This window comes from Camelus dromedarius, chromosome 7 (assembly GCF_036321535.1).
Source record: "Camelus dromedarius isolate mCamDro1 chromosome 7, mCamDro1.pat, whole genome shotgun sequence".
Classification (NCBI taxonomy): domain Eukaryota; kingdom Metazoa; phylum Chordata; class Mammalia; order Artiodactyla; family Camelidae; genus Camelus; species Camelus dromedarius.
In genome coordinates, this window is record NC_087442.1 from 63460883 (window position 1) to 63486276 (window position 25394).

At 40.4% G+C, this 25394-nt stretch overlaps 1 protein-coding gene across 7 annotated transcripts in view; it reads left to right on the forward strand.

Moving 5' to 3' along the window:
• Positions 1-25394, forward strand: part of MTERF1 (mitochondrial transcription termination factor 1) — a 453452-nt gene that overhangs the window by 296348 nt on the left and 131710 nt on the right. The gene's annotated exons all lie outside the window — the stretch shown is intronic.

Below are 25394 nucleotides of genomic sequence, written 5' to 3' on the forward strand. Positions count from 1 at the left end.
TTTCACGTGCACCAGGCCTGCTTCTGTGCTGCACCTTCTCCTCAAGGGGTCTAGTGCACTGCTTTCTCTACTGAGAGCTAAATACTATGAAAAGGACAGCTTTTCGACTCAACTAAATTTTATATGCAGTTTAATCAATAGATGTATACACATTTACCATCATGGAGTCTCTGGATGAATTGGTTCCTTTTATCACTATGAAATGACCTTCTTTACTTCCGGTGATATTTCTGTCTTGAAGTCAGCTTTGTCTGATATTAATGTGGCTATACCACCTTTCTTATACTTGTTCTGCACATGGTGTATCTTTTTTCATCCTTTAACTTTTAACCTGTGTCTTTATATTTAAAGCATCCTCCTTTTCCCAGTCTGACAGTCTCTGACTTTTAATTGGAGTGTTTAATTCATTCACATTTCATCTAATTATTGATATAATTGGATTTAAGTACATCATCTTTCTATTTTTCATTTGCCCCCTCTGTTCTTTTGTTTCTTCTTTCCTGTGTTTGTGTGTGTGTGTGTGTGTGTGTGAGATAATCAGTTTGTAGTATTTTATTTCATCTTCTCTGTTGGCCCTTTATTTATACTTCTTTATATCTTTTCCTGGAAATTACAGTATATATCCTTAACCTGTCACAGTCTATGTTGAATTAATACTGTACTACTTGCAACAGTACAATTCTATTTATACTCTGGCCCTTTTTTGTGCTATTGTTTTCAAATATTTTACTGCTACATATGTTATAACTCTCCAAAATAAACTGTTTGCTTAACTATTAGCTGACTTATAAAGATTTTTTAAAAAGGAAAATTGGTATTTTATAATTACCACACATTTACCATTGCTATTATGCATCCTTTCTTCCTGTAGATCTGAATTTCCCATTTATATCATTTCCCCTTCAAATAATTTTTAGCATTTAGATTTAAAATTTTTTAAATTTAGACATTCAGAACCTTTAACATTTTTTGATAGTCTGGTCCGCTGGTGTAAATGTTCTTGGCTTTTATCTAAAAATGTCTTTATTTCACTTTAATTTTTAAAGCTATTTCACTATATATAAAATTCTAGATGAGGAGTTTTAAAAGATGTCATTCCATCGTCTCTGGCTTCCACTGCTTCTGAAGTCAATAGTTATTATAATCAGCATCCCCTATATTTAATGCATCTTTTTCCCTGACTGTGCTAAGATTTTTTTTTCTTTATCGTTGGTTTTCGGCAACTTGTTCTGATATGAGGGTATCTTAGTAACTATCCTGCTGGGGTTCTTAGTATTTATCTACTGGGGCACATTCAACGGCCTTCATCCATGGGATACTGGTTTTTTGTTTTTTTTCAATCAGCTTTAAAAATATTGAACCATTATTTCTTAAAATATTTTTTTCTCCTGTTTTTTCTCTTTCCCTTCTGGAAATCAATTTATACCTGTATGAGGTCACCTAAACCACATGTTAATTCTCTTCCCAATCTTTTTTCTCTTTGCATTTCAGTCTGGATAATTTCTATGATCTGCCTTTAAGTTTCCTAACTTTTTAAAAATGTTTTCTCTATAAGCTATTAGTTCCATTTAATCATTTTTTATTTTTTTATTGAAGTGTAGTTGATTTACAATGTTAGTTTCAGGTGTACAGCAAAGCGATTCAGTTATACATACATTTTATTTTTTAAATGTCAGATAATATATTTTTCAGTATTAGGATTTCCATCTGATTCCTTTTCAGTCTTTAAATCTCTCCTGGAAATCCAGTATCTGGCCACTTGTCAGTCTGTTTTACTGATTGATTTTTCTCTTGGCTGTGTGTCGCAATAAATAATTTTTCTGCATGTCTAGTAATTTTTAATTATTGAAATGAGACATTGTAGAGACTCAGTATCCTGTGATCTTATCCTGAAGAGTGTCAAATTTTGTTGCAGCAAGCAGTCAAATTGCTAACAGATCACTATGAACTTCTAGAGTCTTGGTTATGCTTTACTGGATCTATTTCCATTTCCCCTTATTTCTAGGGTGAACCCATTAATTCTGTTATATGGACTTTACTGTTAAGGTCTCTCTGGTGTTTCGATGGCAAGTCTAAAGAGTTTATACCAAGCTCTTCTAACTTGTCAAGAGTCAAACTACAAACAATTGTCCCTGTGGTTTCAGCAGCAGCAGTCTTTCCTCAGCTGTCTCCGCCGCCTAGATGTCGTTTTCTCCTTGGGGTATTTGGAAACCCACTCATACCTGTACTGCTCAGAAGTCAATTATGATGTTGATGGGAGTTAATATGCAGAGTTCAGCCCCCTCCTTCACCACAGTTTCCTCTTTTCTGGGATCCCCACCCTCAATTTCCAGCCATTCTGTCTATCTCACACTCTGTTCTCTATCCCTCCAGGCCAGAAAGACTGTGGGGTTTTTTGCTTAAGTTTTAGTACCTTGTGTAGCATGTAGCCTGGGAATCTCTGCAGGGCAAAACTCCCTTCTTTCATGGGCCGATGCTTCCCTGTTTCTTCCTACTTCTGATCACTTCTGTCCAGTACCTTCTAACAGTTCTTTTTTATATTTCGTACAGATATCTGCAGAAGCATTAGTCTAATAAAAGCTGTTCTTCCTCTGCAAGAGTTGGAAACCCAAGATATAGTTTTGGTGTCAATTACCCTGATTCCTTCACAGTATGTTTTTCCAGGGACCATTTCCTAATGCTGGTTCAGGGATTACCAGTTAATGGTGTATGAAACTGCTCCAAATTCCTTGTAACTTTCAAACCAATTATTTTGTGCTATAAACAGCCAATCCAATTATAGGTTTATTACTTTAATCATTTTCTCTTTTAACTTTAAAGGAATTTTTTATATAACAAAAACTCAGAAGGATTGTCTAAAACAAAGCTCCTACCAATCCAGTGTAACTATTTTTAAGCATAAGAGCTCCTTCTTAGTGTAATTTACCACAAATACTTTTCTCAAGAATGTTCTCCTCCAGGCTCCTCCTCTAACTCTTCTTCTTTCCTATCTTTTAATTCTCAGATCAGACATTCTCCTTAAAAAACTTCCTGGATCTTCTTCACCACAGTAACCGTGCCTAGCTTTATCATTGCAGCTACCACATTGTTTTAATAAATGTAAATTTAAGGCCATGCTGGCATCCCACAAGTTTTTCTAGGTAGTGATTTGTGGTCATTCAGTTCTAAATATTTCATAAGTTCCATTATTATTTCTTCTCTGATTCATGAATATTTATAAGATTATTTTCATTTCCAAATATATGAGGTTTTGGGGGCTCTTTTTTTGTTATTGGTGCCTGATATAATTGCATTATAGAAAGAGAATGTGGTCTTTGTTATCAATTCTTCGGTGTTTCTTGGGACTTCTTTTGTGGTCAGTATTTTCAGTGTGTACCTGAAGAGAATGTGAATTCTCTATGTGAGGTATACAAGCTTCCTCTATAGAGGTTTCCTTTAAAGCAGGCCCGTTACTTGTGTTGTTCAAAATGTCTATAAATTTATCAATTGTTACTGTTTGATCAGTTTATGAAAGAGGCATGCAAAAATATTTCCCATTAAAAGAGATTTGTCAAATTTATTTTATGTGTTGGTAGACTGTTTTGCTTGGAACATACAGATTCAGTGTTGCTATCACTTCCCTGTGAATTGCTCTTCAATCATTAATTCATGACTTTCTTTATTCCAGATAATACTTTTGTGCCTTAATATCGCTTCTCCAGCAATATTATTCTTTACCTGTTTTATCTTTTCCCATCCCTTTCAACCTTTACGCATTATCATGTTTTATTAACATCTCTTACAGACAGCACGTAATAGGTTGTGTTTAAAAATAATCTGATCTCTACCTTTGAACAGACTAGTTTTATCTGTCTACATTTATACTAATATATTTAGACTTTTCCTACTATATCTTGTTTTTTCTTAGCTTATATATATATATTTTTTCCTTCCTGCTTCTTACTAGATCACTCCAGAATTCTTTAATTCTCTTTTGCATGTACTTGTTTTGAAGTACACATTTTTTCCTATTCTTTGAGTGTTACTCTTAAATTTTAAAAGGCATACTTGCTTAATGTCTAAAATGAGCCTCTGTCTCTTCCTCTTGAATAACAGAATGAAATTAGAGTTTATAATTTCACCCTCTCCCATATTCCTTTGTCTTTGTTACTGTCACCTCGAATTTTAGTTGCTTCTTGTTTGAACAAATACCTGATTTTTTAAACAGTACTTCTTTAGATTTACAACCATGTTTACAAATTTTTTTGCTCATCATTCCCTCTTGAATTAAAAAAAAATTTTTCTGGAGAGGAAGCAATTAGGCTTATTTTTATTTACTTATGTATTTATTTAATGGAGGTACTGGGGATTGAACTCAGGACCTTGTACATGCTAAGTGCATGTGTTCTACCACTGAGCTATATCCTCCCCAACCTCTTGCATTTTGACTTTGGGCTTCAAATCTATTTCTTGAATTATGTTCATTAATAGCTATCTTGGCTTGGCAAAGGTCTAAATTTGGTAAACTCCCTCAATTATTGCTTTTTCTGAAAATGCCTTTCTTTCTTTTTTTTTTTTTTTTTTTTTGAAAATGCCTTTCTTAATTCCACCTCACACTTGAATGATAATCAAGCTTGGTATATTATTCTAAGTTAATATTTATTTTCCCTCACAATTTTGAAGATATTCTGTTGCTGTGTAGCATCTATTGTTGCTGAGGGGGAGTCTGGAGGATGACTGAACCCAATTAATTCTGAGTAGTCTCGGGTAAATGCCATCATTTCAGACATTCCTCTCTGTCACTCCTGTTAATATTACTGAGAAGGATTAATTCTTATTCTATTAATGCAAATGTTATAATTTGAATAGGAAAATGGAACCAATATCACTTCTTGGAGATACATTTCTACTTAAATGACAATTTGATTATTAATAATAATATCCTCTAAAAAAGGTAGCCGGTGTTTGCTCTTTAAAGTTTCCACATATATTCTTTGTTGTTGTTTTTGTTGTTGTTGTTGTTTTTATTGAAGTATAGTCCACATATATTCTTTTAATTCATTTGGTCCTCAGGTAAACCTAATGAGTTAAGAATTGTTGCTTTCGTTTTTTTGCAGCCGAGGAAACCAAAGCCCTGAGAGAATTTGAGTGATTTGCTTTAAGTTATGCAATCAGATACCTGGACTCAACTCAAGATTTTTATTCTGTTCTCTCTGATTTCTCTTTGCCTCTTCTTTGCTTCCCATCTTTTGTTCCCCTAGCCTCTCAGGGGCCAGACATCAGTGTTAAGTATACATGCACCCCAGCAAGGGCAGCCATGTGAAGAGGGAGGGCATCCCCAAGTCTCCTGAGGGGCCTTTGAGCATGTGCCACATGGACTGAAGGGAAAAGGGAGAAAGCCCTGGGGTGATTTTTCTAGGGCCATGTCACAAGCTACAGAAGAAAACAGAGTGGGTTATAAATATCCACGGAGACTTCTACCAACCAAATGACCTTGAATGCGACTGCTTCCTCCACCAGGCTTGTTTCTCCGACCCTGTCCTTCCCCCACAAGGCCATATGGTGGAGTCCTTTCCATTAGGCTTGCTCTTCACTCTTCCTCACTCGGCACCACCCTTTAAACTTTAGCAAACATCAGTTAGAATTCTTCAAAACATTCATACTAACTTACCTCTAGTGCTGGGGGAAGTGCAAATTGGCGCAACTGTTCAGGGAAACTGTTTGGCAGCATCTTCTAAAGCTGAAGATACATAAACCGTACCGCCCAGCAATTCTGCTTCTACATATGGACCCAAGTGCATGCATATGTTTACCAAGTGATGTGCTTGATATTTATAGCAGCTTTGTTCATAATATCCCCAAACCAGAAACTATATAAAGACCTATTAACAGTAGAATGATAAATTGTAGTGTTCACCCAGTGGGATCCTATACAGCAATGAATGAACAAATTGCAACAATATAGATAAATTTTACAAAAATGGTATTATATGAAGGTACCTAGTCACAAAAGGACATACACTGTATAATTTCATTCAAATTTAGAGCAAAACAGGTACAATTAATCTCTGTTGATAGAAGCGAGGCTAGTAGTACCCTTAGAGGGAGTAGAAATCGGATCAGAAGGAGCACAAAGGAGGTCCTTTTGGAGTCTGGGTGATGTTCCTTGTCTTGCTTTGGGTGCTGGTTATATGAGAGTGCTCATTTGTAAACTGGACAATTATGATACGTGTACTTTTCTATATGTATACTATATATCCAGTAAATTAAAATACCTATATTTATCTACATAGGACATTTAAATAGACATCCAAGACTGAGATATACCACATAAATGTATATACTAGTTATGTGCTTGTCCATTATGGATGGATTTGAAGGCCCTAATCCATTTCCTCAAAAAAAAAAAATCAACATTAGTCACTATCTGGACCAGAGCTGGGATTTTAACTTGTTCATTTCATGAGATACTATGTTAGTGGCTTCCCACCAAACCACACTGAGATCAGTAAAGAAATCACATACATACAATAGCCAACACTGATGAAACAGCAATTATATATCTTAGCAGCTGTGTGCTTCTGTTCATGTTAGATAATTAGCCAGAAAATTGTTTGCATAATTATTTTATGGAGCATTTGGTGATTTAACCATTTAACTCTGAAGGCTTATCCAAAAGTCATTAAACCGTTTAAAGTGGTAGAGATCACAGTTGGTGCTGTTTCAGCAAACATAACAAAACCCAAATGGCTTCAGAATTCCATGGATCTCTTCCGTGTAACCAATCATTGCAGCTGGCAGGTCTGAGCTGGCTTTTGCTTTTTAAATGTTATTATTTCCTCTCTACTCTAAAGAACATGTGTGTCAACTCTTTTAAAATGGTGTACAGCCAAATGAGTTCTTGGGCCTGCCACTGTTCTTTCTGACTAGATGAAAGTCTACATGAATCACTGCCTTGGTTATTAAATCCATGTGGCTCATTCCCTGTTTGTGAATAGGAAACATGGAGAAGAGAAATCAAGAGAGGTTGCAAAGGAAGGCAAAAGTAAAGAAGGAGAAACTGACTTTAGAGATTGGTTTGAAAAATACTTCTGGCCCACCAAAACTATTGCCAATCTTATAGTTTCCCAACAACGACATCATAATTTAAGCTTTGAGGCTTCAACAGGGAATGTTTTCTGTTTCTTTTTGTTTGTTTGTTGTTTGGCTTCACTGAAGAACTTGATTCTGCATACCTGGCAAGATGCTGAACTAAGTCACTGATGAAGGCATGTTGCCTCATTATAGCATTAAGCTTGGGGTCCAAATACCTGTATTCAAGTCCTAACTAGTTCTTCTCATAATGTATAACCTCTCAAAGTCTCAGTCCTTTTTTCCAAAGTGGGAACACTAGAGGCAATTAAAGTGGTGTTTAGAGTTCAGATTGGAATCAAACCACATATGCTCCCATCTCAGCTCTGGCCCTACCAGCTCCATGACCTTGCGCTCATCATTATTCAGCCTCTGAGCATTTCTGGCTAATTTTAACAGAGCCCTGTTTCATTTGGTGGTTGAAAATTAGATGAGTTAATGCATGTACGGGAACAACTTAGAATTGCCGTGCATAGAATACATACTTAATGAGTGAATTCTGTTGTTATTTTTGCTTCTAACTATTGTTTGGGAGAATAAAATAAGATTGCATCGATGAATCTGCTACTAAAACTGTAAATCCTCGAAAAGTTGATTCCCATGATCCTGTCATTTCCTAAGAATAACCCATTCATGATTCTCCAGGGAACAAGTGAGGAGAAATTGTAAATCAAAATTTACTAAGCACAAGTTCAGGTTAGCGCTCCCTAGGGAAGGAAACCCAACTGCACAGCTGCCATCAATTAACTAAGTCTCCTCAGGGAGCCCACTGCAGGCACAGCTTTTCTGAAAGATGGTGGCCGAATAGGTAAGTCCAGGAAGAGAACAAAAGATGGGCAACTATTGCTCAAGAAACATTGTCTATCATTTTTAAAATTCCCCCTTGGGGAATAGGTATTGGGTTTTCTTTTGGGGGTGATGTAAATGTTCTAAATTTGCCTGTGTTGATGGTTGCACAATTCTGTGAATATGCTAATACCATCAAATTTTACACTTCAAATGGGCCAACAGTATAATCTCTGAAATATGTCTCAATTAAAAAAATAAACAGACCTCTTGTACTTCAATTCACATCACAGATTTCTTAAAAGAGAAAGAGAGGGCAAGGGAAGAGAGAGGAACGAAAGGAGGAAGGAAGCATTTGGCCTCTCCCCTAGCGTGGTGCGGCTGCCGGCGCCAGGCCAGATGCAGCAGGCCCAGCCCTGGCCGTGTAAGTGAGCACAGCAGATCTACAGACTGTGGCAGCTTAAAATCTTCACCAGACCCTAGGTGCACAGAAAAGAATGCCATTTTCTTTCTTTTTATTTGTTTTCTCCATTTGTTTCTAAATCAGAAAGCAGGATTTGGAAGGAAAAGGCCAATCGCAAGGGTGTGTTCTATCAGAGCAATGGTGGGAACGGGAGGGGAAAGGAAAGCTCACCCGGGACTGTGGTGGGACGTCCCCCGACATGGGGCAGGGACGCCCCCCGAGGAGACCTGTCTACAGTGCTTATGGTACAACTTCTCTCAAGCTGTTTGTGTTCCCATAGGGTCTTTTGAAGTAGAAAGAGCCCGAGCTCTCATGTGGTGGTGGTGGTTGAGGGGGGCTCCTCCTTTCCCTTCTTATGGGCCCCCAGCTGCTCACCACTCCAGTCTACCAATTCAGACACAGGGCTTGGAGCTTAGGGCCCTGCCGGAGGCAAAGCTATTCCAATATAATAATTTCCAATTGAAACAATTTCCAACATAAACAATAAGAAGCCATCATAAAGATGATCCCCAGACGTGAAAAGACAAAAACTCTGCAAAAAACCCCCAGAACAAACCACCAGACTGCAGTCTCAGGAATGGGAGTGAGAGATACTTGGGAGATTCTCTGGAGGCTGGCAGGGGGCCAGTTTGTCCCAAGACCAGCTTGGAGGACTGTTTGAAAGAGTTCTTTCCCAGGGGAGAGGAAGGAATTGTTAAAGACACAGGGACCTTGGAGACACCAGAGAACACAAACCTGGTCTCTGGGCATCTGGGCTCTGTCATGGGACTACCTTGTGTGCCTCAAAGCACACCCTTCTTATTTGTGCCTTTCTAGGGGAAAGGAGCTTTAATTAATAGTATAACTTTGTTATTTTTAGCCAAAAGATACAAAAAGGGGCAAGTGCTAAATTCGTTTAAAGGATAAAACCAGCGGGTAAAAGTTTGAGGAGACAGACGATGTTTAAATAGTGTCCAAGTATCTCCCTACAAGACTTTTTACTAATTATGAAGAAAACAACGCAACAGTTTGGATGGTATAATAGGACAAATTGTTATCAGGTGCTTCCTGGTATGATCCACTGAGAAAGAGCCAACATATCTCCTAGGATATTCTTGCCAAATATGCATAACGTGAAAATAGCTATGAGGACACATCAGACAAGTCCAAATTAAGGGGTATTCCACAAAATAAGTGGCCTATAGGTCTTCAAAATTGTCAAGGTCCTAAAGGACAAAGAAAGACAGAGGAAGAGTGCAAGATTAAAGGAGACTAAAGAGATGAAAGGCAATGTCTGATTCTGGATTGGATCCTTTTGTCATGTCACTATTGTTGGGACAACAGTGAAATTTGAATAAACTCTGAGGATTAGATAACAGTTGTAGCACTGTTAATTTCTTGATTATAATAATTGTACTGAATTTATGTGGGAAAATGCCCTTGTTTTTAGGGAATACACTGCATATTTAGGCATAAAGAGGCTTCTATCCGTAACTTATTCTCAAATGGTTTTAGAAAACGGTAATGATAATAATTATATATAATTAGAGAGATAATAATTAAAGCAGCTGTGCTAAAATGTTAACATTTGAGGAGTTTGTGTGCAGGGTATGTAAGATCCTTTGTACTATTATTGCAACTCCCTTGTTAAGTGTGAAATATTTCAAAATAAATAGTTTTTTAAAGAGACACTAAATTTCCCATGAGAAAAACATGAAATAAATCCTACATAAATCCATTGAACTGAGTTTTGTCTGTAGACCCCAAAAGGAGGATGCAGATTTGGATAAAGTAATTCTTACAGAGACTCCACATACTGCACTGTGTTACTGCTGGAGCTTTGGAATTCCAGCGAAGTCTCCTCCAGGAGGCTGCTCTGTGGGTTGCTAAACTTATCATGTCCCCAAAGGGAGCTAAACTGTTTAATGGTTAGGAGAATGTGAAACACTCCCTTGACACTCAGCATTTGGAAATAATATCTAATGTGATAGAGAGGCTGGGGACCCTATCCAAGGAAATTATTTCCCATCCTCCTTCTGTGTGAGGCATTGAAGGGCTGTTGTTTTTGGATTATTAAGATAATGAGATGCAGATGAGAACTTAAATGATGATACTATAGACTCTTGAAATGTTTTCTTACTGTATCTCAGCTACCTCCTCCTTCTTCTTGTCCAATTTCCTTTTTATCTGTTTTATGTTTATGAGTTCATTAGCTGCCATCCCCAAGATGCTGTAGGAAGAATCTTAGGACTTTGTAATTCATCATTTGCCAAACACTTTTAGGATCTTCAGTATAACATTCCCCCCACACCCAGCTGCCCTCGCCCCCTTAAAGTTGTATTTTTAACTGGTTAAAGGAATAAAAGAGAAAGGAAGGGGAAATATCTAACAAGTGATTTATACCAATATCTCATTTAATTTTCACAGTATCTTGAAAAGTAGGTGGAAACACCGTTTACAGATAGAGACCAAGGCTCAGAGAGGTTAAAAAGAGGCTAAAGCCATACAAATTATAAGGAACAGAGCAGGGATTCAATAGCCAGGTTTGTTTAACTCTGAGCCCTATGCTGTTTCTACCTTACCATTTAATACTAACAAAATCTGATTTGTTCATTTCTCTTTTAAAATAGCATTTTTTCTAATTGCGGGGGTGATTTTTTAATTTTTAAAAGCATAGAAAACTTAGAAACGTAGAAAAGCACAGTATGAAATCCATTTTCCTCCTATGCACAGTTAACCTGCATGGTTTGGAAATCAAAGCTAATTAAAAATAGCACCACATTTATCAGTATTAACAAACCAAATCTGATATTCAGTATCTTGGCTCTTATAAGTAAATCAAATTTCAGGAAAAAAAAAATGCATTTTAGGTAATCCAGACTGGAACTCTCCTTCTTAGGTATGAGATCTCCTCCATCTGGCAGGGATATGAAAACATCAACTTTCTGAACTGAAAAAGAAGTTGGATTATGTAATCTGAAAGGTCCCTTTTAAATCAAAGGTTTAATGATCTGAGGGCCTGTGTTTGTGTATATTTGTTTCTCCTGTGCATGTCTAAACCAAACACTCAGTTCTTCTGTATCCAAAAAGGTAGTGATGGAAACGTGTCCGCAGTAATGAAAGAAAATTTTAAATATGACACCAATCCATCAGTCCTTTCCAGATCTCTTGTCTAAACAGCATGCAAGTGATTAAGACAATGGGCTTCAGAGTCAGACACTCCTGGGATGCAGTCTGAGTTCTACTATTTTCTAGCTGTGAAACACTGTTATTAAATCCCTCAAGGCCTCCTTCCCTATTCCATAAAATGGAGGTCATTATAAAGAAAAGTTGAAGGTAATTCAAGGAGGCAATGTGTGTACAGGGCTTTGTACAGTTCCCGACACATAGGAAGTGCTTAACGAATAGTTCCTATTATCTATAAATGCTGGGATTAATGTGGGTAGACAGTATCCCATAGTGAAATAAGTGTAGGTTCTGGAGTAAGACAGGAACAGGTCACATCTTGGCATGCTTTTCCTTACAAGCAACATGATCTCGGTCAAGTAACAAACTCTATGCACTTCAGTTTCCTCATCTGTAAAAATGATAATAGTGATTCCAATCCAGGTCTGTTTGACTCGCAAACTTATGCTCTCAGCTACTACATGGCAGTGGTGAAGATGTCACCTGCAGGGTTGATACACATGCAGGGCTCTGCAGCGAAAGTGACACCTAGAAGTCACTGATAGGCAGACATGGTAGTAACAGCATAAGCAGCAGTTGTGGTTGCTGTGGCCATGCTCTTTATTCACCATCTCTGTCATTCAGTGGTCTGGGATGGTTTCGACAGATAGAGCTAGGCCTGTCTGAGAAGGTGCCTGGGCTGAACAGCAGACTATGACCGGCTCGGTCACAACCACTCCAGCTCAGATTCTCCATCCATTTAATGGAGATGACGGTGGGGGAGAGTTGTTTCATAGGTTTGTTTCTGTGTCTCCTTCCCTGAAGGAGAAATGACTATGAAAACCACGAAGGTCTCTTACAGCCTTCCAGTTCTCAAACTGAATAACTAGTAATGAAATCCTTCAGGACACCCTGGTTCTGAGCCACTTGACCTCTCCAACCCTGTTTGTCATCTGCCAAATGGTGAGACTACACCTACATCCTCAACTCCTGGCAGGGGTCATTTACTCCTGTGTATCCTGAACGCCTAAGATAGTGCCTGGCCCTGGGCTAAGGGTGTACGTCTGTGCTTGTTGAACGCTGGAGGAATGGCGGGGCTGGGAGTTGGGGGAAGGGTCCTTGCCAGTGCATTTACCCTCCTACTGTTAATTAGAAACACTGAGTAGAGGCCACTCACCAGCTCTGTTCCTGCAGCAACTTACAGAGAAAGGCTCTTTGAGAGTGGAGAATGCTGAGGGTGTCCCCATACTCTTAGGTATAGAGGACACTATCTGCAAAGTTTAGAAACAGTGCAAAAACAGTACTTCTGAATTGCCCATGGGAGAGCCAATTCAGCCTCCCTCCTGTGCTCACCAGACAGGAATGTGATACCCAGGAGGGGGCGATTAGCTTGACCTTGTAGGCAAAGCCCAGCCCCTTTAAGTGTTTCTCCATGCTGCCCACCAGCCACTGCTGGGAACATCTTTTAGCATCAGTGAAACTGTAGCCTCTGTTTTGTGCTTGCACGTCCCGTTCTCCCTTCCTCCTCAGTCCACATCGTCATCATCATTCATTGCCTTTATTAAGGGCCCATCTGCAGGCATTTGGCTGCCTGAGTGAAACAGTGGGTCAGCCCCACTCCTGCTCTAATGTGGTAGGAAACTGCTTCCTATGCATCCCAGTCCCCAGTTGTCTTCACCACTGGTTTTACTTAGTCACACACACACACACCACTCACTTGCCATTTTCAGGCAAGGGGTAGAGAGCTAGTTAATAAGCAAATGTTACTAGAGATTGGGAGCACTTTCCAGCCATTTCAGTCCAGATTCTCCTGCTAATTCTTTGGGATTGGGGGATTCAGAAGCAGGTACTTGAAGTATGTTTATATCTAGGGGGTTGGATTGAGGGGACGAAGGCTGAGACTAAGATCTGGAACAAGGAGCAGACCTAGATAGAATCCACCACTGTGGGAGGATCAGAGGAAGGGGAGCGTCTTTAAAATCAGACTTCTTTTACCCAGACCCAGCCTGCAGCTGCCTTCCAAATACTTGTCATGGGATCTAGACAGTCATTTCCCCAAACTGTGCTCAAATAGAAAAGACATTGAAAAATAAAGTCAAGGTGAGTGACAGCATTTCTTGAGGCAAAATCTCCCACACCAGATGGGAAAATGTGTGTCCTCGTTAGCCAAGGCCAAGCAGTCCTCTGGACTGCCCGGAATCGAGACTCAGGTGCTTCTCTGAGTAGGGACAGTTCTCAAAGTCTGAGCCTAGTGGTCTGTCCACACTTCCCAGTGTGTGGCTTGGAAACAGCCCGGAAGGAGACAGAGCCCAACAGGGCGCCCTCTGCTGGCTGAACTTCACACTCCTTAACCAAGTGGTCCCCTGGGACTGGAAAGGTAAGTAAAGCAAAATTGAGGAGAAAAAAACCCTTTCTCCTGGTAAGAAACAAGATTTTCTGCTGAACTGCTCTTAGGATGTCAGTGATCTCATTGTTGATTTCCTGTGGCAGAACCTTGGGTCATAAGTCTTTTGTTTCTCATGTGGCCTCATGGTCCTCTCAAACCACCTTCATCTGGATGAATGGCAGTGCCATCTTAACCCTGATTTCCTAATGGCATATTTCCTGTTCTTGCTCTTGTGTGAAATGACAGCTTTCTTTTGGGCTGGGTTTCCAAGGAGCCGGAAATGCTGCTGTCTGACTTCTTGAACTAACGAGTTCACTGTTGGGACAGCACAAATAAAGACGGCTGCTTGGGACATCTTGGCTCACTTTTGAAGGATGGTGTTTATGAGAGCGCCTTAAACGGTGATCAGAGGAAGACAGCAGAGAGTTATAAAAAGAACTATGTCTAGTCATGGGGGGAGAGAGATGGGAAAATCTTGACTACTCTTACTGAGGGGTCCCTAAACAACACTACTAAGCTTCAAATGCACAAAGACACTTAAATAAGTTGAAGTTTTAAAGTCAAAGGAAAACCAAACAGAAACTAATATGGGAAAGTGTCTGAATGAAGAGGTGCTGTACCTGACTTGCAGAAATGACTTTCAAGATCCCAAAGATAGAGAGAGTGGGAATTGCTCTTTTTAAGATTTTAGAAATTCTCATCTTGCTGTTCTTGTAAAGGGAAAACAAGTCTGTCCTTGGGAGAACTTGTAAGACAGCCTTCTCTTTAAAAAAAATGCTCTGAAAACAGTTAAGTGCCACAAAACTTTGAAAGAACTAAGATCAACTTGATGTTTGACAAAGCTAATATAAGAATGATAATCAATCCCTTGGCAATGGAAATTTTAAATTTAAAATAAGCTTCAACAAAGCCTTTGAACCTTCAAACACTTTATCCTTAAGAAATTAATGGGTCCCTGAAGAAGTCACATTTCCTTTTCTGTTTCTGTAATATATACTTCAATTACATTAATCAACAATACAGCAAAATAACTGACACCAACCAACTTCCAAGTCACATTTCCAAATGCTTCTTTTCTTCAGCTGAGACTTAGCATTTGAAGATAGCTAATTGAGGTTTATATAAGCATGAATAAATATTTGGTGAAGCTGGATTTTCCCATCCTGTTGTCACCCTTTGCTCACCCCAGTATAGTTTCCCATCCTTTTTTTCCTTCTGCTGTCATTTCTGTTGAGTGTGATAAACTATCTTGCTGAAGGAGATACTATGTTAAAACCTTCCTTCTGCAGTATCTATGAAGATGCTAAAGTACCCAACAAATATGTCTCCTTTTAAAGCAAACTGGAATTTGTGAGTCATTTTGTTTTTCCCCAGTGAAAAGTAAGCTGAGGTTTCTCCGGTTCCCTGTGTTCTCCTCTGCTCCGGACAAAACAACAACAACAAAACAAATTTCATAACAGTCATCTCTTTAGATGTGATCTCCCTTGAAAATTAGATTTTGCTTTTATTGTGTCTACCCTCAAATCTGCCCATAGTAGAATTTTGGTTTCACTTAACTTTCCTCAGAGAAAGTGACTCCAAGGGCTGTTTTTCCATTTTGGCTCATGCGCGCGCTCTCTTTTTCTCTCTCCCTCTCTCTCTCTTTCAATCACAAAAATGGCAACCTTAAGAATAAAAGCCTCCAAATATTACTTTTACTAGTATGGTATGGTGTATGTACACATACACAAAAGGACTTTTATTTTCCATTTGGGATTTCACCTTTCTATTTGGAAGTGACCAATATCTGTCCAGTGGGAGGTCGTGTCTCCTTTTTGCCAACGACCTAGAAGAGAACTGATCCTGACACTGCATGCCACAAAGATGGCCAGTCTTGCTTTGGAGCTCTTTCAGCCCCTGGCGGGCATTTCCACATCTACCATCTCCTCTCTGTAAGAGATACTGAGTCTGTTTCACTATGACCCTTGTCTTACTCATCATCTTAGAAAACAATCTGATAAATTTCCCCTCCCAAGGTGAACCAAGGACTTTGAATTCTAATGGAGGAACCTTCTGAGAGGGAAAAATTAGTTACTATGGTGGAATTAGCTGCATAAGGCAGTGTAAGAGATTTCTTAATAGGTCATGCAGTGGGTAGACCTTTGAGTCATATCAACTCAGCCGCTCAAATTCATAGATTCACAAGGCTTATCCTTTGTAAAAATAATTATGGATCATCAATTATTGCAAAAGTCCAATTATTCATAGTCCAATATACTGTGAGAAAATTCCATGTAAGGAGAGATCTGGTCCATGGTTGATACTTCAGTGGTTACTTTGCTTTCAAATCTGCTAGTCGCTGAAGGGGAAATCAGGACATTAGGTACCACACAAACAAGTCATCTCTACAAGTGGTTGGATTTTTCACTTTCCACGTGAGTGTTTGAGTCAAACAGCTAGAGACATGGAAATTCAGGATTTAGTTGTCAAGGCTGACTTCCCCACAGTCTTATCTTGCTTCTCTTTGTTTCACTGGAATCAAGAAACTTGAATCTCTTCCCTTGAGCTCCTGGGGAGGGAGAAGGGCTTCTCTTGTACTCTTTTCTTATCTGCCTTGGGAGTCACTTTTGTTCTTGCATACGTGTGTTTTGGTTGCTTTCTTCTGTTTATTAAAGTTGGCAATTTATTGTGAATAGACCAAGCTGAATGAGACTCTCTGCTCACACAATTACACACTGTGACTGTTTGGGTCTAGATCTTCACTAGAATTGGAAACCAGCATTCATTTAACCTACAACATCCTACAGAGGAAGGTTCAGCCCGTCCACAGCATTTGCCTATCAAGGAAGCAAATGCTGCACATTTAACTGCTCAACCTGGCCGCAAGCAAAGCTCAACATTTCCACAATCTCTGGGAAAATGAGATGTTACATGTTCTTAGCAGGAGCTGACAATTAAACTGAGTGAAGAATCCTTCGAGGTGGGGAGTGGAGTTCACACTGCTTAGCCACAGGCCTCAGGTGCTGGGGCGAGTGTGAGGCCGAGGGCCAAATGCTTTCAACCACCCAAGAAGCTAGGGATCCTCAAATCTACAACCCTATGGTATGTCATCCTGTTTATTTTCATGGAGACTGCCCTGTTCCTTCCAACTATTTCCTCTGGCACGATAAGGATTTTGTGAGGTGCCAGGGGAGATATAACTCATTAGAATCAAGTAATGATTTGTAATATTTAAACTATTCCATTAAATCAGGAAGCAGGTCCGAAACTAACCTTTAAATACAGCCAAGGGAGAAAGTCAGCCCAGCAGCTTAAAATTTATATCTTTTGCAGGAAGCATGGAGCGTATAATTAGCTGTAATTTCTGCAACTGTAGTCAGGAAGCTTTATTTTTTGGCTGATAGGCAGTGTTATCGGCGGATGGCCTGGGAAACCAAATTCTAGGGTTACATTCCTGGCTCCCACATGGACCCTTGTGGGTGGCTTTTGTGGGGAAACTGGGCAAAGGAGCAAAGGAAAGGAATGAGCAGGGTGGAGCCTGGAGCTGGAGAAGTTACAGGAAGGATCTGGGTGATAGCCTCTTTGATTCTTCTGTAAGGAGACTCTGAATGTTGTGAATTATATTTAAACATATTTTGATTTCCAGTGTGATCATTTCCCCAAGACATTCTTAAGGCTTAATATATTGGGCAAAAGCTATCCACCTTGGCTCCCGCTGGTAGCCATGGAGGTGGTTAAATATGCCACTGTTAGAGGATAACTTTTATTTGGGGCTGTTTCGGCGAGCATAGCTTTTTTTTTTTTTTTCCAGTGGGCAAGTCCCAGTCTGGTAGAGGCATTAAAAATTAGTAAAGGTGGAAATGCTTTGAAACATTTGATCTCTTCTCGAGGAAGCTGAGCAGAGGGGTGGGGAGTCCCTCAGGAATGTTTGCTGTGTGGAAGCGTATACACCAACAATGAGATTTCTTCAATACTGCCTATATTAAACTGCTTTCCTAATTATTTATTTAAAAAAAATCTGCTGTCCATTTGGGAGAGAAGAGATGTGATTTTAAAGGATTTAATCTTTTAAAATAGCGTATGCCAAGACTAGCACCAGAAAAGCCCAATATCACTTCCCTCTTCTGCTTCCCGGGATGAGCGCTCTTTGATGGGGATCACGCTCAGATGTGTATTATACTGATATTCCCCAGATAACACATCTTGAATTACAAACTCAGGCATCTTCCAGGTACCGAGGAGGAGAGGATAAAGCAAGAAGGTGAACAAACACTCATTAGATGAGAAATGGAAAAGCAAGGGGGCATCTTTCCAGGGACCTCTATTGCCAGCATTTATCCCACAACAGTCACGGTAAACAAATAATTGCCTCCCAGCCCTGACTTGGTCAGATAAATCTGCTTGCTGCCTCCTAGAAACAGCCCGACACCAGTTCTCAGAGGCTCGCGTCTTCCACAGCAGCTGCTCTCTCTAATGTAACAGTTCCAAGCTGTCCTCCAGAGCAGAGCGCCATTGTCCCAGCTATGAATAAATCATTAACCCTATTTTATTAATAAGGCGAAGCTAACAATACTCCCAACTTGGCCCTGCTTTTCCTCTCCAGCAGCGCCTCAGAAACAAGCACCACTGCACTCTTCCTGTGCAGAGAAGGGCTAGAAGCCTCACGGACGCAGCTTGCAGGATCTGGGGTGTGAAGAGCCAGCCAGCTGTCAGCAGATGAGACCTAACTCTGAAGCCTCAGAGGTTTGCAACTGAGGAGAGGCTTGGCTTTAAAGAGAGGCAGTTACTCAGGGACATCCACTGCTTCCCGGGACCATGAGAGGGGAGGGAGCAATGCAGTGTTCCGGGGAGGGAGCCTGGGTAAGGAGGCAGAGCAGACCAACAACTTACCTTGGGCTCATTTTTTAAAAAGAAATAACTGAATTTTAAAAGAATTCTGCTTAAGAAATCATATTTTAATGTTGTATTCCCCTCTTCTATGACCTCAAATTGTCCTTCCACCCCACCCTTGGAAACAGGCAGAAATAGATTATGTTTTGTTTTAAGAAACGTTATCAGTGTATAAAGTACTTTGCTATGTCATCCGTTCTGTTATACTATTTGCTGAGTTATATTTCTTAGTGTACTGAGGCCTCTTTTGGAGGCCAATAACAGAAACCCAACTAGAATAAACTTAAGCAACAGACGAGGAAGAGGTTGTTGACTCAGGGTAATGAAAGCTTAAAGAGGTGGATGGACTTTAAGCATGGGGCCCGGGAGCTCAAAGAATGTCATCAGCTTGTTCCCTGTCTCTCTACAGACTTTATTTTCAGGCAGACTTTTTCACATGGTGACTCCCATTGGGAGGTGGTTGAGGCTTTTGGATGCCCAGCTGCCCTCTGAACTAGCTGAGGAAAGGCTGCTACCACTTGACGTTTCCATAGACCTGACGGGGAGCTCAATTGGGGATGCCTGGGTGTCTCCGACCTGCTCTTCTCTGAGTCTCCACCCAGCAAATAATAACCAACATCTACCAGGGCTCCACCTGGAATCTCGGAGCCATTCTTGGTTCCTCTCTTTCCCTCACTCCCTGCTTCAACCCACCAGCAAGTCCTACCAGCTTTATCTTCAAACTATATTTGGGCCCAACTACTTGTTACCGTTTCTGTTACTAACCACCCTTGTCTGAGCCACCAGCATGCCTTGCATGGACCAGTGAGGAAGTCACAGGGGAATGACTCGTCTTCCTACCAACATTCTTGCTCCCCTAAAATCCCCTTTTCATGCTTAGCTTTAATAATCATTTTCAAACGATCATAATGGGTCTCTGACCCTATCCGTGTAAAATCTTCTTAATTTAATTTCTCACTGTTCTGAAGGCTGGAATTCTGGAATCAGAGTGTCGGCAAGGGTTGATTCCCTCTAGAAACTCTAAGGGACAATTGTTCCATACCTCTCTTCTAGCTTCTTGAGGATGCCATCAACCTTTGGTGTTCCTTGGCTTGTAGCTGCATCCCGCCAATATCTGCCTGCACCATCCTATGGACTTCTTCCCATGTTTCTCCATGTCCACATCTCCCTTTTTGTTGTAAGGAGACCAGTCCTTAGATTAGGGTCCACCCTAAGCCAATATGACCTCATCTTAACTTGATTAGATCTGCAATGACCCTATTTCCAAATCAGGTCACATTCACAGGTACCAGGGGTTAAGACTTGAATGTATCTTTTGGGGAGACATAATTCAGCTCAGTACAGTATTCTTTCCAAAACTCATATCTGTTTCATGGGCAAAAGATATTCACTTCCTCCCAGATCCTTAAAAGTTAAGACCTTTTCCACCATCAGCTCCAAGTCCAAAATCTCATCTAAATATAATTGACCCCATAAGTACCAAATCTCATCTCCTAAGTCATCTAAATCAGGTATAGGTGAGACTCTGGGCATGGTCCATACTGGAGCAAAATTACCCTCCATCTGTGGGCCTGTGAAACCTAGAAAGCAAGTTATCAGCTTCCAAAATACAATAATTGGACAGGTATATGATAAACATCCCTATTCCAAAAGATAGAAATTGGGAGGTGAAAAAAGTGTCACAGGTCCCAGAAAGGCCCGAAACCCAGCAAAGGAAATTCCATTAGGTTTCAAGGGCCACATTCCTCTGTGGCTCAATGCTCTGAGTGCTGGGCCAGCTGGCCTGGGTACCCCAACCCTCAGGTAATTGGCTCCCTTGGAGGAGGCTGAAGGGAGGGTGACATGTAGTGAAAGGAGAAAATAGAAAAATATCTGAAAACAAACTACTCATTTTTACATGTTGCTGAGGATGAAACCCAAGGAGGGTCCCTTGGATTGGCTTTAACCGCATCTGTAGCTGCAAACACTCTGGCAGCCCCAGAGGTACCCTTGAAGCCAGGAGAAGGGAAGGGAGGAGAAAGTCCTGCAGCCAATAAGCTGTTTATGTTTGAGATTGAGGGATAAGCAAGGCTGACTTCATGGGTGTGCAACCCAGACAGTTGCACAAGGCCCCACACTTAGAAGGGCCCCACTTATTGACTTAATGCTCTTCTGTTAATATCTTGAAATCCTTCATATTTGAATGAGGAGTCCCACACTGTAATTTTACACTGGGCCCCCAAAATTACGTAGCTCTGAGTATAATCACTGCCCTACCACTTAACTTATGACAGATTTGTATATACATAAGACAAAGACTGGAATCTGTACCAAATTATTGACACAGTTATTTCCAGGATAAAGGTAATTTTAAATTTTCTCCTTTTGCATACCTATATTTTGTAATTTTCTATAATGAATATTTACGCATTACTTACATAAGAATTTTTTTAAACTTTGCAAATTATTGACATGGAAAAGTTGCAGAAGTAAATTTCTTATGAAACACCTTTACCATCTTGAACTCAACTAGAATAAGTCCTAGAGGCCTTATTTTGCGCATAGATTTTATTGGGAAGAAGTCACCTCGGGGAAGAAAGCTATGCCAGGCAGGGAGGCTTCCCTTGGAAGCAGCAGATGGACGGAGGGTCATAAAAGATGATGCCTTCAAGATCCTTAAGCTGTCTCCATGTAGTCTTCCCCGAAGAAAGGAAAGAGGAACAGCCTTCCAACACTCACTCTGTTCCTTCACAAAGACCTAACCACTGATGTGTGTTTCTGTCCCGGGTTGTAAATGTGCTGCAGAAGAAAACCATACAGTTCTCCCAGTGGGCCACATGACACGCTTATGGGGCCAACATAAGTTGTGCCCAGTGCTTTTCAGCATACCATGTCTTCTATTTGGAATCATCTCCCATTTTCCACAGCATATGCCAAACTTAACTCTGCTCTTCTCAACCCTGAGTAAGCACTTCCTCCTCTAACTTCCCCAAGAAAACAAAGGGCATTCAGTAAGAATTCCACAGGCTCTCCTTCAAGCTTTTCTTTGTTTTAAAGTGTCTCCCTCTGCTCTGACTTCTACCTCTTAACTTCCAAATGAATAATAAGGTCTTGTTTCTCTTTTCATATAGTAACATAATGCCATCTTTACCTAGAGGACATTTGCTGGATTAGAAACCCAAGATCACTCTCATCCAATTTTTTTGTCATGCAATGTGTCTTTCAGGATTTAAAAAGGTCCCTGTTCAAGCCTGGGTATAACTTTCTGGAGGTCACTGATGCTTATATGCTAGTTAACATGCTTTAATCTATTTATGAATTAGCTCTTTCCATCCACCTTAGCTCAGAGCTCACTTTCCCTATCTTTTGTCATTGTTGTTACCTTGGCTCGTTATGGTGGCCAGTCTCCAAAGATAGTCCCCAGTGAGCCACACCTCCCAGAATTCATGGCTTTGTCTAGGGCCTGACTTTTGAATTTGGGCTGCCCCTGTGATTCACTTCAGCCAGCAGAACATGAGGGCAGTGACACTGTGCTAGTCTGAGTCCACGCCTTCGGAAGACCTGGCAGCTTTTGCTCTTGCACTCTTGAGAGTTACATGTAAGAAGCCCATTTAAAGAAGCTTAAGTTGGCCCTATAGTGAGACCATATTGAGACAGAAAGATGTCTCAGCCTCCCAGCCAACACTTGAGACAAGCAATTAGATCATCATGGATGATCCAACTCATGCCTCCTTCTCACCACATGAGAGACTCAAAGAGAAGCACTTAGTCAACCCACTGCAGCTGTTATGAGAGATAATAAAATTATTGTTTTAAGCTCCTAAATTTGAGATGGTTTGTTAAGCATTAATAGATAACCAAGACACTAACTCTCTTAACCAGTCTTCCTGGTAGCTTCACAACACCCCCATCACCTCCATTGTCTAGTTTATGCAGGCAGTCACCGACAGTCAACATACTGAATAAGTGAATTCCAAGTGGGTGGAATTCCAAAATGTATCTTTGCTTACACAGGTTAAATTTGGGTGGCGGGGTAGTTCCTTCCCAACCTTTTAAAACCCAGCTCTGGGCTGCCATTCAAACATTTACTGATGATCTTATAGTTTCGGCAGTTGTATTTTTGCCTGACATTTCTGTGGACCTCATTTGTATCAAAACGACTTCAATTTGGATGTAGTCAGTATATAGTGTATATACTATATATAGTAAATATATATATATAGTATAGTACAGTGGTCTAAAACACAGAACACTGTTAAAATGAATGTGTTTTGATTGCTGTGAATGCCTCGTCCAATACTGAGGTAATTCAGAAATGACATGTTGGGACTATTCTTCCAGTGTTTCAGGCTGTTCTCTATCATTCCTAGCCATGTGCTGCAGGCTTTTGAAAGTAATAGTCTACAATGCATGCCACAGGCAAATACCACTCTGAAGGACTGAAAGAGGAATGTAACAAACCACCATATTTGTGAGCAGTTTGAGGTACCAAAATCTTTGTGAAATTTCAAAGACCATTTCCTCAGGCCTATACACACCAATGTGGTAACATTATAAATCAGAACTCACAGGCTCTTGCCTGTAGAAATACTTCCAAGGAATGTCTAGTGAGTCTCCAGTGAGGATCTCGTGTCCACTCCAGGATGACACTGTCATCTTTCCCCAGACATCTGACGGTACCTATATAACCTCCCAGAACAGATTTTTCTCCCCTCAGCTGAGGCACCAGAACCCTCCACATGCCAAATCATTCAGTGTGTTTTGTTTCTTTGTTTCATGTTCTGTTTGGTAGACACATAGCTATGCTCCTTGGACACAATGTTTTGCAAAGTTTTCCTGACACAGATCTTCCAAATTTACTCACTGCTCCCTGCTCACCACACAATTCACATATACACTCATTGGGCCTAGAGAGAACTCATCTTCAAGGACACTAAGTGCCAGACACTATTCTGTGGTCAGGATGACTCCCTTCCCCACAACCCTGAAGTTTTAGTACCAGGTCACACTTTTCAAGCTTCTGCTTCCCTTCAGAAGCCTTCCCTTTTCTGGTAGAACCTTTTAGCAGGCCTGCTCCGCCAGCTCAGAAATGCCCTGCCAGTCTAAATTGTAATCATGTACCAACTTATATTCAAAGTACGTCTTCCACCACACACACAAAGCGTAAATAAATGCGTCTCATGTCAAATAGGCCATGGCTTGAGGAAGAGAAAAGGTAGATCTGCACAGGAGCAAGAAGAGAATACAGGTTGATGTGTGAAGGGGCAGGACAGTAAAGAGACTCACTGTAAGCGCTTGCTGCCTGGTGGCTCACGACGTGTCAGCCAGTAAGCAGCCATCTTTAACTGGCGACAGGATGAAAAGGAAATGGTATGTCACGGAGGCTGAGGTGCTAACTGGGACAGGCTAAGGGAGCACTGGGACTCATTCCAGACATAACCATAAAGGGCTTTCAAGAGACGCTAAGGCACCTCTGAGATAGCCAAGAAACACTGGTAAAATCTACCCTGAGCCTTCATTGCTAAAACTAAGACTGACAGAGAAGGTTCAATGGCATCACTACTTGAAAGCAAGAAATGTTAAAAATTCAGGGAATATAAGGACACAAGGCATGAGAGAAGATTTTGCCTTCTTCATTAAAAGCATCATGTCAGATTGGTAATGCTTAAAGACTTAGAAAAGCCACATTGGGTTTCATAGGTCAGGTTTGTCAAGAAATCTATTCACTTATTAAAACAATCAGTTTTCTATATGTCCATTCAACTTTCCTGTGTCCCAGTTTCTTCAACTGAAATAACAGCCGTGTTGTACGTGACTTTATCTTTTTCACATATAATATTTAATTAGTTTTCGTAGCTCCTTGAGAGGTGGGTGTTACTGTTCTTAATTAACAGATAAAATTGAGGCTCTGAGAGGTTGAATTACTTCATTAAAGTCACCTAAACTGTTCTAAGTACACAAGGTTTTCTATTTCAAGTTCTATACTCTTCCTAGAATCCTGCTAAAAACCAGAGATGAGCTCTCTGAGGCCTCTCTCAGCTCCCAAATTCCACGATTTTCTGGGTTCTGTGTTTTTGAAAGCATATCTGTTCCTTTTGTCTTCCTCCCTTTTATCCCGCAGGGGTTTAAATCATCAGAGGCAGAGGATCCCCCAAGGGTACCTGGTTTCCCCTTTCCCTGCCATTTTATATCCCTTTCTGCTCCAACCATTTAGAAGACCTGCAGATAGGCCCCAAATGCCTGTACCAGTTAAGTGTTTAGATTGAGAATCCTGCTTCAGAAAAAAAAAAACACAGAGAGTAAGTTAACTTTGGGAAAGGATAATCCAGACAGATGCTAAAAAAGGCCAGGGCTAACTCCGGACAGTGTAGACCCTGTGGCCTTTTCTGAGTGAACGGGAAGTAGAGCAATCTGAATTTGCAAGTTCAATGAGATGGTACTCCCTTTGGAACACCTGGGAAGAGACCACCTCAATATCTTCCTCGTCCAGTGAGTCCTTCACACAGAAGGCAGATGAGCCTCGGAAAAGACAAATCATGTTGCTTCTTGACTGAAGCATCTCTGTGGGGTTTCAGCAACTTTTAGGAAAATCCAAAATCCCAAGCACAACCTTCAAGCTCCTCCAGAACCTTATTCCTTGTGTTTTTTTGTTCTTTT